Source organism: Lissotriton helveticus, chromosome 1_1, assembly GCF_964261635.1.
Source record: "Lissotriton helveticus chromosome 1_1, aLisHel1.1, whole genome shotgun sequence".
NCBI classification, from domain to species: Eukaryota; Metazoa; Chordata; class Amphibia; order Caudata; family Salamandridae; genus Lissotriton; species Lissotriton helveticus.
Window position 1 is genome coordinate 1,670,417,392 of NC_136057.1, and position 14,281 is coordinate 1,670,431,672.

Sequence of the window (14,281 nt, forward strand, 5' to 3'; positions counted from 1 at the left end):
GTCGTAGATAGATATACTTCGCAAACTCCTGCCATCTACTGTTGGGCTTGAAAGTTTGGGAGTTGTTTTTCTTCTAAGAAGTCTTTCAAGTCACTAGTTAAAGTGACTCCTCCTATAGTCTGTATTGTGCATGGTATTCAGCTCCTTTGTTAGATTATTTTTCTTTGCCATTAGGTTCGGACTTCTATCTCAGAGTTCCGGGATCGAAGCTTCGACACATTCACCAGCAGCTTTTTCAGACGCTGATTCATTACCCTGCAACGGAAATCAACAAATCACAGCCAACTACTGTTTTTTCAACGGCTTCCTTCTGCCTGCCTGGGCTCAGGCACGGTTTGACTCCAGCTGTCACACTTTCACCTCCATTTTTTCGGACTCGACACAGGAGGAGTGATGTAAAAGATTCCCTTCAGTTTCATCCCTAAGTGCCACGCTGAACATTCCAGGCAGGATCACTATCCGGCCTGCAACCTCTATGTTGTAAAATGATGACATGCGGCACAGCAACGTCGTGTTGATTTGGGTCTTTATTTAAGTAAAGATGTAGGAAAACCCAACCACCAAGATCGGGACCAAACGGGCAACTGACAGCCGTTGGACCGAACACTGGAGATGTCACAGAGTCAGGCAGCGCGAGCTCAGCGCGCGACCTGGGCAGCAACACAAAGCACAGAGTGAATATAACACATCTCCTTTCCTTAAACAGATAATGAAAAGGATGCAACAGAACAAATTGGACAAAAGCTAATAGCAACCTTTTGCAATAAAACCGGAGAAACACAAAGTGAAACAATGCAGCAATGAATACATTTCTTTCCCTTGAGAATGCAGGATCATGTAAAACAGGCCATTGAACCCCACATCCTCCCTTAAACAAACAAGATTACACATAATCTTTTAAATACGCAGGAGCAACCCTGCGGCGAAGAGGTCTGCAAGGCCCATCAGCAACAATATTCTTAGAGATTTGCACAGAGGGAACCGGCTTTACCCTTTTCTGATAAAGTGCCACCCGGCGGAGGTTCCACGTTTGGCCATTCTGCAACTTAATGTAGTTGCCAACTACCGACTTTACTTGGTAGGGCCCCCTAAATTTGTTGAACAACTTCTGGTTACCGCCAGGTTTCACTTTTACTAGGTCCCCTTCGGTTATTTTAGTAGAGACACATTTTCCCGGGACGCTACACCCCACCTTGTTTATTTTCTCATGCAGCCAGGTAGGAATTAGTTTCGTACCCGCTGCCCTCCCCCTCATGAGCTCAAAGGGTGTCACTGACATGTTGCTATGAACCGTTGTGCGGTATGCCCACAGCATTTCCTTAATTTCCTTTTGTACTGAGCGGCCAGATGCTAAGGCAAGTGTCTCCAGAACACAACAAAACATTGTGTGAAGCGTGCATGGAATTCCGATACAAGAAAAAACTTCAGCAACGAAGAGGGCAGCATTGGGCCCATAGCACAATGCAGTCACACCAAGCTGAAGATGTACCCGATATCCAGCCACAAGCCCTCCATGCTGAGGACCACATTAAGGAAGAGGCAGAAGCACAAGGCGTGCCAATGTATGTTCCCTTTCTTCTCGCCAGCAGTGGGGAAGTTTCTGAATCTCACTACGACCCCGAAGCCTGGACAGGGCACGTGAGTACTGTGACAAAATTCTCCCAATCCCACACAGACACACATACACAGGCTTCGGTAACCCCAATGCCCTTGTGCCATAGAGGTACCCGGCACAAGGCAAAGAATCAGACTATTGTCCCTTCGCCAAAACACATAAGGGCATTCAAAAGATAAAGGCACTGACCATCACAAAGTCGAAGCCAGTTTCAGTGCTGGTGTCCAAAACACAAATATCAACACTGGAAAAGCCTTTGGAGCTGAAGCCATTACTCAAACATCCCAGGTGCTGAAAACACGCTTGGAGTCAAAAACAACTCCTGCGTGTACAGTTTCGGCACCTAAACTGTACTGTGTGCCGAAAACATCTTCAGCCTCCAAAGCCTCACCACCAAAAACACTCTCCACGCTGAAAATAACGCCTACTGAACCAAAAGAGCACCCAATTCACCCAATCCTGACAAAATTACAGGAAAAGCTTGACGCCAAACCGAGATCTTGGTGATAAACCAAGACAGAGGAAGAGTTATAACCAAACCACCTCTCCAACCTACAAAGACATTACCAAGGAAAAAAAAACTTTTGAGGTCAACCACAAAAGCCCCATGTAAAAAGCATAAAGATAAGGGCACCAGCCCCATTCAGTTTTCAACTCCACCACTACCTATACCATCTCCTCCACCGCCTCTGCTGCCAGTACCAGCTGCACCTGCACCTTTTCCAGGTTCACCACAACCTTCTCCTCTCCTCACTGCCACTCACAAGGGTCACCTACTACATCTTCCATAGGGGAGCATAGTACAGGGGATTGTTTTGACACCTAAGGCAGACCATATTTCCCTGACCCACAGGGCACTCCCTCAATATAGATCAACCATGGAACGTTTGACGTAGACCAACCCCTGAACGCACAGTCCAGTTTATACCAATGCTTAAAAGGTATGCTAAAACCCACCTCAGAGATTTTTAAACCGCCGTAAAATCAAATGTCCTAACACCACGGATCGATAAGAAATACAAACCACCACCAACAGACCCTGCTTACATCAAACTGCATGTTACACCGGATTCTCTAGTGGTGCACATGTGGAGAAGCGTGGCTCGATGGTTAGAGCGGCAGACCCTGATGCAGAGGTCTGGCCCGGGACCAGGGTTCAATTCCCACCTCGGCGGCTCTTGGACTCAATTTCCCCGGACCTGATAATTCTCGCCTCGGTGCCTAGTCTAATCATGGGTCCCACTCTGTGACCCTGGGCAATAGCTTGCTTAATCTCCACAACGGCCCCAGCAGCGCTTGGATGCCTGGCTTCACCTTGGGGGTGTCCAGAAGTGGACATTTCACAGGAAAGCCAGATTGGGTTCCACAGCGGTATGAATACAGTGCTACGAGACCTCTGGGTAGAAGTGCACTATATAAATACAAACACATTTACATTTACACATTTGCACATGGCCGAATAATGGGATAACTCACAAGCCACTGGGGATGCTCCACCTACTGACAAGGAAATAAGATGTTGCAGGTAAGCGTGCAGCAGCGCAGGCAGCAAACCACCTAAGGATCACCAATTCTGTAGGCCTCCTCGCCAGATACAACAGAGCACAGTAGGTAGAAATGCAAAAATTGCTCCAAAACCACCTTGATCAGTAAATGTAGGGGTGGGCGTAGCTCGTGGAGTTGCACTAGGCTGAATTCCGCAGAGTTGCAAAAAACTCCATGGAATGCCACAAAGTCCGCTCCGCCCTACTCTTCTGCATTATAGTAGTATTCGGGCAAGTAGAAGATTTGAGGAGGCACATCACACCTGTACTGCACTGCAACGTGATCACTACTGCTACCAAAGAGACACGGAAAGGGTTGTTTTAGAAGTCAGAGGCATGCACTAAAATAAATAAGCATGATGTATCTGCTGTGTTAAATATTTCGGCTACTGGATTTAAGACTAAGATGTCAGCAGTGGTCAGTAATTATACCAACACAAGTACGATCATACTAAAAATAAAATCCAAACAGTTTTACATGTATATCGCCGCAGTACAGAAAAATGCTTCTTTGTTAAAAAAGTTGCAGTAAATTATAACACCAAATGTTTTCCCCTAATAGGGTGTTTGCATCTCATATAGACTGTATTAGAACCATCAAAGCAGGTGTGAATAGTCCCAGATCACACAGTGAGTCAAATGGTCTGCTGGAAATGTGATTGTACTTCTGATTCAGGGTTTTTACTTCCATATCATCTCATCAGATCTGTCCATCAACTTAACGGGATTCAGATCAGCCCTCCCCAAATGCCCAGTGCCCATCACTAACGTGTTTCATTTCAGGCTGCTATGGTGACTGGGCAGAGAGTGAGACAGTCTGAAATAGTTTGCAGTTAAAATTGCACGGCCCTAAACTCTCAAACCCAAGCATTTTTCTCATGGAAAGCAGAGTTTGTTTGCCAGATTTACAGTCTGGAAAGACGGTGACCTAATAAAAACTTAAATTTAATTTGCCAGGTGCCAAAGACTGATATGGTGCGGTTGTGACTGACACCAATCGTGGCAATGACAATAACAAAAAAGAAGAAAGAAAAACATTATTTACTTCAGTGTTAAATCAAATCAATCAATCAATCAGGGCATTTGTAAAGCGCGCTACTCACCCGGAGGGGTCTCAAGGCGCTGGGGGGGGGGTCTGCTACTGCTCGAAGAGCCAGGTCTTGAGTTGCTTCCTGAAGGAGAGGTGGTCCTGGGTCAGTCGGAGGTGGATGGGGAGGAAGTTCCATGTCTTGGCTGCCAGGTAGGAGAAGGATCTTCCTCTTCCTCCGGTGGTGGCTCTGCGGATGCGTGGAACGGCGGCGAGGGCGAGGCTGGTGGATCGCAGCTGGCGGGTGGGAGTGTAGAAGGTCAGGCGGTTGTTGAGGTACCTGGGGCCTAGGTCGTGGAGAGCCTTGTGTGCGTGGGTGAGGAGTCTGAACGTGATCCTCTTGTTGACGGGGAGACAGTGCAGGTCTCTCAGCTGTCCGGAGATGTGGCTGTGTCGGGGGATGTCCAGGATGAGTCGTGCGGAGGCGTTCTGGATGTGTTGGAGTCTTCTCTGAAGTTTGGCTGTGGTTCCGGCGTAGAGGGTGTTTCCGTAGTCCAGTCAGCTGGTGACGAGTGCCTGGGTGACCGTCTTCCTGGTTTCGTTGGGGATCCATCGGAAGATCTTTCGGAGCATACGCAGGGTGTTGAAGCACTACGACGAGACAGCGTTGACTTGTCTGGTCATCGAGAGGGAGGAGTCCAGGATGAAGCCCAGGTTACGTGCGTGGTCCGTTGGCTTGGGAGCGTTGCCCAGGGCAGGGGGCCACCAGGAGTCGTCCCAGGCGGAGGCACCCTTATGGTTTACTGTACTATAAAACACGGAGGCAGTGAGCACTGCACTGCAAAATAATGTATCCAATCTTCAGGTCAGAAAAATACACAGCTACACGATGCATGCTTTCAAAGTAACAACTTCCTGTAAATGTTTTCCAAGAATTGGCTTACAAGTAAACTGTGACAAACCTAATATGCTTTAAAGGACGTGACACACAGGATGTATACAGCCACAATGGTCGGCAGCTGTACACAATGCCAGATTCTTTTTCACACTGACCAGTGGTGGCTGGTATTTAACGGCGTGGGGGGGGGCAGGTTGCAGAGGCTGGAGGGGGGGAGGAGAGAATGAAGAAAAAAACAAAATAAACACTTAACTGTCGTCGCTGCACCCTCCTCTCTGTCCTTTTTGCCCACCGTAGGGCAGGAAGCACCCAGCTCCCAACCTCCCAATAGCCAATCACAATGCTGCAAGCAGCATTGTGATTGATCTGAGGGCCGTGGTCTGGCGCTCAGCCAGAGAATGGGAGGCTGACCGTGTTCTCCATGCAGGCTGTAATGGACCCTGCATGGAGAACATGCAAAGTGCGCATGAGGGTTTGACTATCCCGAGACAGCCGGCAAAACGCGTCCTGCGCACTTGGAGTGGGCAAACCACTCCTCCCCTGCCCTTTGAGCATAGCAGCCGCGTCCCTACCCAGCTGAGCAAGGGGAAAAACAAAATAATAATAACAATGAGTTATTATCCTTTTATTTTTTTATTTTTTGACCTGCTCAGTGGGGCGATGCTCCTCCGCCTTAGCGAGAGAGCTGCCACTGACACTGACCCCTTCTGGTCTACTCCCTTCTCTGTGTATTCCTCCAATCCAGAAATGTAAGTGCCAACAGCTTAGGCTGGCGCGCCTGACCCGGCACAAGCAACCAATCACCCCATGCCTAAGAAAAATTCAAAATGAGAGACAACCACCGAATGTAACAGAAGAACGTCATGGACAAAGGCGCATGCCAACTCCACAGCCAATCAGTACTTCATAATTCTGTGGGATGGGATAGGATTGGTTGAGGTGTCTGAATACACCAATTCTAGGTAACTCTGGATTAGTGGTGGCCCAGCACCAGTAAACTCTGCTATGCGGCGGTGGACTTTTTGACAATCTCCACTCACTAAGCTGAGCATGGAGTGGTAAAGACTGAGCAAGCTCCGCCGGCAGAGCGGAGTTCACCTACCACCCCTAATCAGTATAAACAAAGAGGCTCAGAATTAGTAGAGGAAGGTATGGTCATAGCCAGTGCAACAATTCAATGTGCCTTGGATGCAGCAGACACCATCGCAAGGGAAGGTAACACCAGCCTTTTCATTAGGCACCATGCTTGGCTAAGAGTATCAGGCTTTAACCCTGATGTCCAGCAATACCTCCTTAACATACCATTTGATAGGGAACACCTATTTGGCCCATGAGTAGATGAAATGTTGGAAAAACTAGAAAAGGAAACTGACTCCACCAAAGCCATGGGTGCTCTTTAGTCCTATCCTCACAAGAGGTCCTTTCGAGAGGCCAATACCGAGAGTTGTCCAAATATGCTACCTTGAAGGACACAGCCTCCTCTCAAAAGCAACACAGCTCCTACCAACCACAGTACACTTGAGGAGCATACTACAAAACACAATACAGAGGTAACAGAGATCGGTTGGATCCGCTGCCAAGGGGTCCACTTCCGCTAAACAGGGACTCTGTCCACATCCCCCCCCCCCTACTCAGTACCAGTAGGGGGAGACTATAGGACTACCACGCAGATTGGGGAAAAATGGCATCAGACCAGTGGGTCGTTTCCTTAATAAAAGATGGGCATTGTCTAGAACTCACCTCTCTGCCACCCAATATCCGACCACGAGCACAAGCAATGTCATGGGAATATCTCCTATTCCCACAAGAGGAAGTACAAGCTGTGCCGGTCTCAAAGCAACACCAGGAACATGGGGTATAATTGCTGTACTTGCTGTATTTCCTCATTTCAAAGAAAGATGGCACCTTAAGGCCCACACTAGACCTCAGGCCTCTCAACAAGTACATCCTGTTGGAGCACTTCCACATGGTAGCGCTCCAAGATGTCATACCACTGTTGCAGCAAGGAGACTTCATGACCGCCATAAAACTCAGCCGCCTAATGCTGGGTGCCGTTGGTGTCTGGGTTGGCTTGTTGGATGTGTTTATTCCTGATTCTGCTATAAAAATATATTTAAAAAAAAAAAAAAAAAAAAAACTCAGCCGCCTACTTTCACATACCAATACATCCAGCCAATCGACGCTACTTACGCTTTCAAGTAATTGGTCAACATTATCAATTCAAAGTGTTGCCTTTTTAGGGGACTAATGCACCTAGAATATTTCTAAAATGTCTCACAGTAGCAGGTGCTCCTCTCAGAAGGGGCGAACAGACACCTATTCCCATACCTAGACGATTGGCTGATCAAGAGTGCAAGCAAACAATATCTACCAGACACTCTGAAGGAAATCAGCCTTCTACACCAGCTGGCTTTCACGCTCATTGCTACAAAATTCCACCTCCATCCTTTACTTGTGCAGCTATTTCTCGGTTCCAGCAAAAGATTATCCCAGTCCTGCAAGAGTACATATGTTCTAACTTGCATTGCCTCTTTTCCAACCACGTAATCACTTCACTGTCAAAACAATAATGAGTCTTTTAGGTAAGATGCCTTCATGTGTCTCCATATTACCACACATGTGACTGCGTATGCACCCCAAACAACAATGCCTCAAATCACAATGGTCTCATGCGGAGGGGCAACTACAAGATCTAGTGATGGTAGGACCAGCGACCCACCACTCTCGGCAGTGGTGGAACAGCAACAATTTGTTGCAGGGTTGACCCTTCATAACGCCTGTTCCGCAAGTAACTGTTACTACAGATGCATCCTTACACCGTTGGGGGGGATCACTTGCTAGACCCTACAGTACGCGGACAGTGGTCTCCAGTGCAGAACCCTCTACACATCAGTCACCTAGAGCTTCTTGCAATTCAATTAGCTCTCAAAGCTTTTCAACAACCTCTCCATAAGATTCTCCTAGTCCGCACAGACAACATGACAACAATGTGCTACATTAAAAAACAGAAGGGCAGGCACTCCATACAGCCCTTGCGGATAGCTCAGCCCTAATGGCATTGAGCCATACATCACAACATCCATCTCCTAGCAGAATACCTACCAGAGGTGGAAAACGACTTTTCAGATATGCTCAGCAGAATGCAACAGCAGGTACATGAGTGAGAAATCCATACTACAGTGCTCCACTCATAATTTGTGTGTCGCATCCCAGAGATAGACTCTTCGCCACATAGCAGAACACGAACTGCCAAAGATACATCTCCAGGTTTCCTCAATCACAGTCTAAAGTCAATACCCTGTGGATCAACTGGTCAGGAATATTTGCTTAGGCTTTTCTTCCTCTCCCACTCATTCCTTACGTTGTTCAGAGTGTCACTCAGACATCCCTCACATATCCCTCACACTCATTCGAATACCCACAACATGTGCTCCACAGGCATGCTTCACAACCCTACTTCAACTATCAGTTCTACCAGATGAGAAGCTGCTCATTTGGCAATGTCTTCTTACTCAGGACCAGGGATCGGGCACACACCCTATCGCCAAACAACTAAATCTGGCTCGTGAAGTCTTCAAATTCAGTTACCTCAATCTTCTACATGAATGTTTAACCATTCTAAAACAAACTCGCAAACCTACCATAGGGGCATGCTACGCAGATAAATGGAAAAGATTTATGCATTATTGTTCAGCAAAACAAATCCAACCACTCTCCCCTACAGTACAAGACCTTATTTGCTGCCTACTACATTTACAAAAAACATTTCTTGCATACACCTTTATTAGGTTGCGCTTGGCAGCACTTGCTGCTTACATGAGAAACAAACAACACAACTTTGTTAAAAATTCCAGTTATTAAAGCCTTTTTGGAGGGATTAAAGAGAGTCATTCCTCTTTCTATCCCACAAGCACCAGCCTGGAATCTTAATACAGTTCTCACCAGGCTTATGGATACATTGACAGAATGAAACCATTTTGTAAAACTCAACAACTTGACGTAGCTTTTTCAATACCTCACAAATGATCACCCATATTTAAAGCAGGGATTGCAAGGAGGATAGTAAAGTGCACTCAAATGTGCTACCACAAAGCTAAGTGGTTGCTATCTACAGCTCCAAGAGCTCATTCCACACGTAAAAAAGAAGCCTCTATGGCTTTCCTAGGAAACATTCCACTAATGGATATTTATAAAGCAGCTACATTGAATAACCCACATATATTCACAAAACACTACTGTGTTATTATCTTAGCTAACCAAAAAGCTACAGTGGGTAAAGCTGTATTGCAAACACTCTTTCAAACAACCTAGGTCAGCCACTCCCTGGCCACCGCATTAAGGGAGCATCACTTTACATTCAGTGCTAAGCATATGTGTCTACGGCCAACACATGCTACAACTGGAACATGTTACTTACTCTGTAACCATCTATTCGTAGCGTGTAGTTCTGTAGATTCATATGCACCCACCCTCCTCCCTGGAAGCCATTGGCTGACATACATACTATTCTACTGAAACACGTATTTTTATCAAGCTATAACGTAGATGTTCATCTTTACTATCTCTCTACTGCTCCTATCCTAAGCTCACCCAATGAACCAGAACAATCAAACAAGAGCTGATGTCCATTACCAATACAGACTATAAGAGGAGTAATTTTACCTCATGGCTTGAAACACTTCCACGTCCAAGCCCAAAACTAGATGGCAGGAGTATGCTAAGCATATGAATCTACAGTCCTACATGCTACGAATAGCTAAGCATATGAATCTATGGTATTACATGTCACAGGGTAAGTAACATTTTCCTTACTATCTACTGTTTATATGGAGCATAAACACCTTTGCTTGGATCAATTTCATCCATATGCTTCACCTCCAGATCAAGCAAGACAGTAGGCAAAAATAGTGAAATTGCAATTTTGACAGAATTCCCTACAGGTAGCATACCTCGTTGAGCTGAATGCTCGGTGCCGGTAAGTGTAGTGATCTGAAGGGCATAAGTTCTAATCCCTGCATGGCACTCTCAGCCTTCCATATTTCCAAGGAGGAGGAATTGAGAACTGTACTGTACATTAGGTAATAGTTGTGTCTGTTATTCACTGTACTGAGAAACGGTAAAAGTGCAGTATCACACTACATAGCTATTATTCTACAAGCTTTTATTGTTATTGAGCGGAGTGAGAGAAAGTCTTACCTTGCTTGATACAGAAAACGTGGTTATTGTATGGGTCATAAAGGCCTGTACTACTTCACTTATTTGAAATGAATGGGAAAGGGAGGAGACATTTCAGGATCAGTAACATAGGTTTAGGTTCCAGGTAACTGCTATGAAACTAAGTAATGATAGGTGCAGATCTCACAGAGCTGATGTTGTACAAATTAGCTCCCCTGATATACTTTGATGAATATGTCATGATCATTAAATTGACTTCAGGAGATGGGAAAGAACATCACTTCACAAAAATTGGATTCTGAATACAGTATTTGAAAAGAAACTGCAATATCTTTTGTTTGAAGTTTACAGGAGTGATCTCAATGAGATGTAAATGGCACCGGAAAGTTCAGATATTTAACCTAGCTTAGGGAGTTGCCTATATGCATCAGCACCACAGAATCACCACAATTGTGTTCAAGAATGAAATAAAGAATGAAGCACTATTTCAGAGTGTTATAACAGTAGGCTTAAAGAACTGCTCGCCTTAAGTAGAATCTCTGTCATGTGTGTGACTCCTCTTAAATGATGGAAAGTACGAAGCTGTTTGAGCGTTTTAAAGAGTCTAGGGCATGTTGAGCTCATATTAGCATGTCATCAAGATAGAGTATTGTCGGACTCACCTGAACTGAAGTTGTGATTCCATAGAGCATAGTAGGGTATTCTGTCAGCCCATCATAACAAAAAATGATTCTGTGTCTAGTGCATTATCCACATAAGGGACATTGGCTCCACTGATGAACCTGCTGCATTGCAGGCATTGAAAATGCCATCAAATGTGAATTGTATCATTCACTGGATTAGCACTCAAGACTATTAATTTCAAACCTCCTTGAAGAACTGAGTACATAGATTAAGACATTTTGAGTAGTGACTGAGTGCTTTATGCCACAGCAATGCAAGCCCAAAATTTAGCCCCAATTTCAGCCACTGAACAATTCACGATTACAAATTCGAAGATGCAGTCAAGTTTGTATTTTTTATAGTTTCAATCTTTTCATTCATAATTTTGCGACAGCGCAATGCAAAAATCATCCCACTTACATCCAGTGGCCGGTGGAGGGGGCAACAGAAGAGGAACACTTAAGAAGGTAACAAGAGAGGCAGGAAGAGGACATTAAGGGAGAAAAGGGTGAGAGAAGGGATTGGGGTATGTCGACAAACCATAAAACATGGGTCACCACTCATAATGGAAAGAGAAGGGATGATGTAAGAGGAGCCGAGGGTAGTTCAGCAGAGACCCCTTCAAGCAGGTATGTAATCCGAGTGAGTTAGTTGGCGGACACACAGGTAGGTTTTGCTAGTCCATTCTCTAAAATCCTCAGAGAGGTATTGTATGCATGGTCTCCACACTTAATCAGACAGTGGTAATGTATGTGTGACAACCGCTGTCAGTTTCTCCATCCCCAGGAGCTCCCATAGTTTATGCAGCCAGTATAATCTCGTCTAGACTGTATCTGAGCCCCATCGAGAGAGTAAAAGCTGCTTGGCAGCAAGCATTGGCACGGCCCCTCACTGATTTCAAAGGACATGTCAAGGGGTTTGGTAGTCTGAGCAAGATGTAGCTGGGGAATTTCTGGAGTTTAGTGTCATACATTTCATCTACGGCTGCCAATACCTCTGTCCAGAAGGATTTGATTTTGGGGCAGTGCCAAAGACATTGTTTGAGAGTGCCAGTTTGTTCACAGTGTTTTCAACACTTGCTGTCTCCCACCACTTTCCATCTGGCAACCCTTGCTGGTATATTACCAATAATGTGTGATTTAGAGGAACATTTCTTCGCCGGAAGTGCTACAGGCAGAAGCCCGAGCTCGGTGTAAACTCACGCTATTATTTAGTGGTGAATGTACGTTCACATTCTTCCTGTCATCAACACTGTGGTGGTGATTTTGAAGTCGTTAGTGGAGTGCTAAGAAATGTGTACCTATCACAGAGAAGGCGTCTGTCCGAGGAGCATGTAATGAGCCATTTTTCAAAAGGTGTATGAGACCTACTTGCGTGAGAGGGAATTGCGGGTTTTGATATCCAGTGGCGGATAGCTGTGTGTTGTCAATGCACTGCAGCTGGGAGACCATAGGCAGACTGAATCTGTATAAAGTCCATAAGCCCAACAATATCATACGGTCGTCCACCCTCTTGAAGTTAGCGTCCTGCCACTGAGTGAACGCAGAACCATGTAGTATGGGGGGGGGGGGGATCAGGGTTTCCTATAGTTGGCGTCTGGGGTGAAATTCGAGTGGATAATTTCCGAGATACCTACACTCTATCCCAAAATTCCATCATAGCCCAGAGCAATGGGGAGACATGGACTCTGGTCAGTCGGTGCTGCTCCAGGAGCCAGGGGATTTACCAAATATGAATATCTGCCACTTCTTGATTTATAACGCACCAGTGCTTTTCGGTGCTAGGTCGAGACCATTTTACCATGTAACACAGGTGTGGTGCTTGATATTAGCATAATAAGTTCGGGATACCCAGCCCACCTTCCAATTGTGATAGGTACGTCTGCTGCTGGGCCATGCGTGCCCTCTCCCTGTCCCTTATGAAATCATCAATAAGGAGTTATAGTTTCTTCATTACCTGTTTGAGGGTGGGGAGGATTATAGTGGTATGGTTTGCATGATATAAAGAAATTTTAGCAGAAGCGCCATCTTGACAGCCAATAAGCACCCTAACCAGGAAAGAACATAGCACTTCAATTTAGAGTGATCATAGCATGTTGTCGCCAAGATCGCAGCTTAGTTGTGTTCAGCAGTGCGCCAAGGTGTAGCATGAAGTCATAAGCCGATGTACTGTGTCCCCTGTGAGGACCAGACAAATGGGAATTGGTGTTCGAGTTGTGCTTGCTTGCTCTTTCTGAAAATTTCTGTAGGTTAGTTTTAAACACAGAAGCTAGCCCGAACACCTCTAGGTCTCTAGGTTCGACAGAACCAGCAGGACATCTTTGGCATATAAGGCTGGCTTGTGATCTCTGTCTTCCATATATACTCCAGAGATATCTTGTATGTTATGTATCCTTTCGGCAAAGGCTCCATATAGGGGGCAAACAGAAAAGGAGACGGGGCAGCCCTGTCGGGTGCCCCTATTGATGCTAAAGTCCTTTTCTACATCTATAGAGGAGGAGGGCCTGGACACAATAGTGGAGCGTCTTCTCCAGCAGATGACATATGTGTCATGTTGTCGCTAAAGCCCCTTTCGGGGAATGAAGCCAGTTTGGTCAGGATCCACCAGGCCTTGCATATAGGGAGCGAGTCGATGTGTCAAGATGCCAGTAAAATCTTGGCGTCCACATTAAGTAAAGAAATAGGACTGTAGGAGGAGCAATATGCAGGGTCCTTACTGTGCTTAGGGATTACTTTGATTGTGGCAAGTAGCATGGTATCCGTCAAGGTACCAGTGGTGCTAAAGGTGTTATATAAAGAGTATGGGAGCTAGCAATGGCCAAAATATTTGATAAAATTCAGAGTTGTAACCGTCTTGCCCAGGAGCCTTGCCTGATTGAAGGTGATGTTAGGGGTGATGTCTTTATCCAAAGCAGAGGCATCCCCTTGTGGGAGGTGGGTCAATGAACCTGTGCAAGGTAGGAGTCAATGTGCCCGGTGTCCAGCTCTTCGGCTGTGTAGAGTACAGCATAAAAGCATCCAAACTCTTGTGCAATAAGTTCATCCTAGTAGATAATGGTACAGTCCGGGCCCGAAGCTCCCCTACTCTGTGGTGGACAGCTTGCGAATAAAGGCAGTGTGCTAGCAGGCAACTTACTTTAGTTCCCTCAATTTAATATTTCTGTTTAGTGTGAAGCAGGGCATATTCTTCCCTATCTATGTCCAAGGCCTTAAGCTGCTTGCGAGCCGCCGTAAGTTGGCGCCGCATTGCAAACGAGTCAGTACGCCTATGGGCCTCTTCCAGTTCTTTAACTTTGGTCTCCAGGTGTGTTCGGGTGGTACTTCTGTCCTTGTTGAGGCAGGCCCCTATAGTTATAAACA

General features: G+C 45.8%; 1 protein-coding gene across 2 annotated transcripts in view; it reads left to right on the plus strand.

Annotated features, from left to right (window-relative positions):
* Positions 1 to 14,281, plus strand: part of SCN8A (sodium voltage-gated channel alpha subunit 8) — a 566,978-nt gene that overhangs the window by 273,491 nt on the left and 279,206 nt on the right. The window lies entirely within an intron of this gene.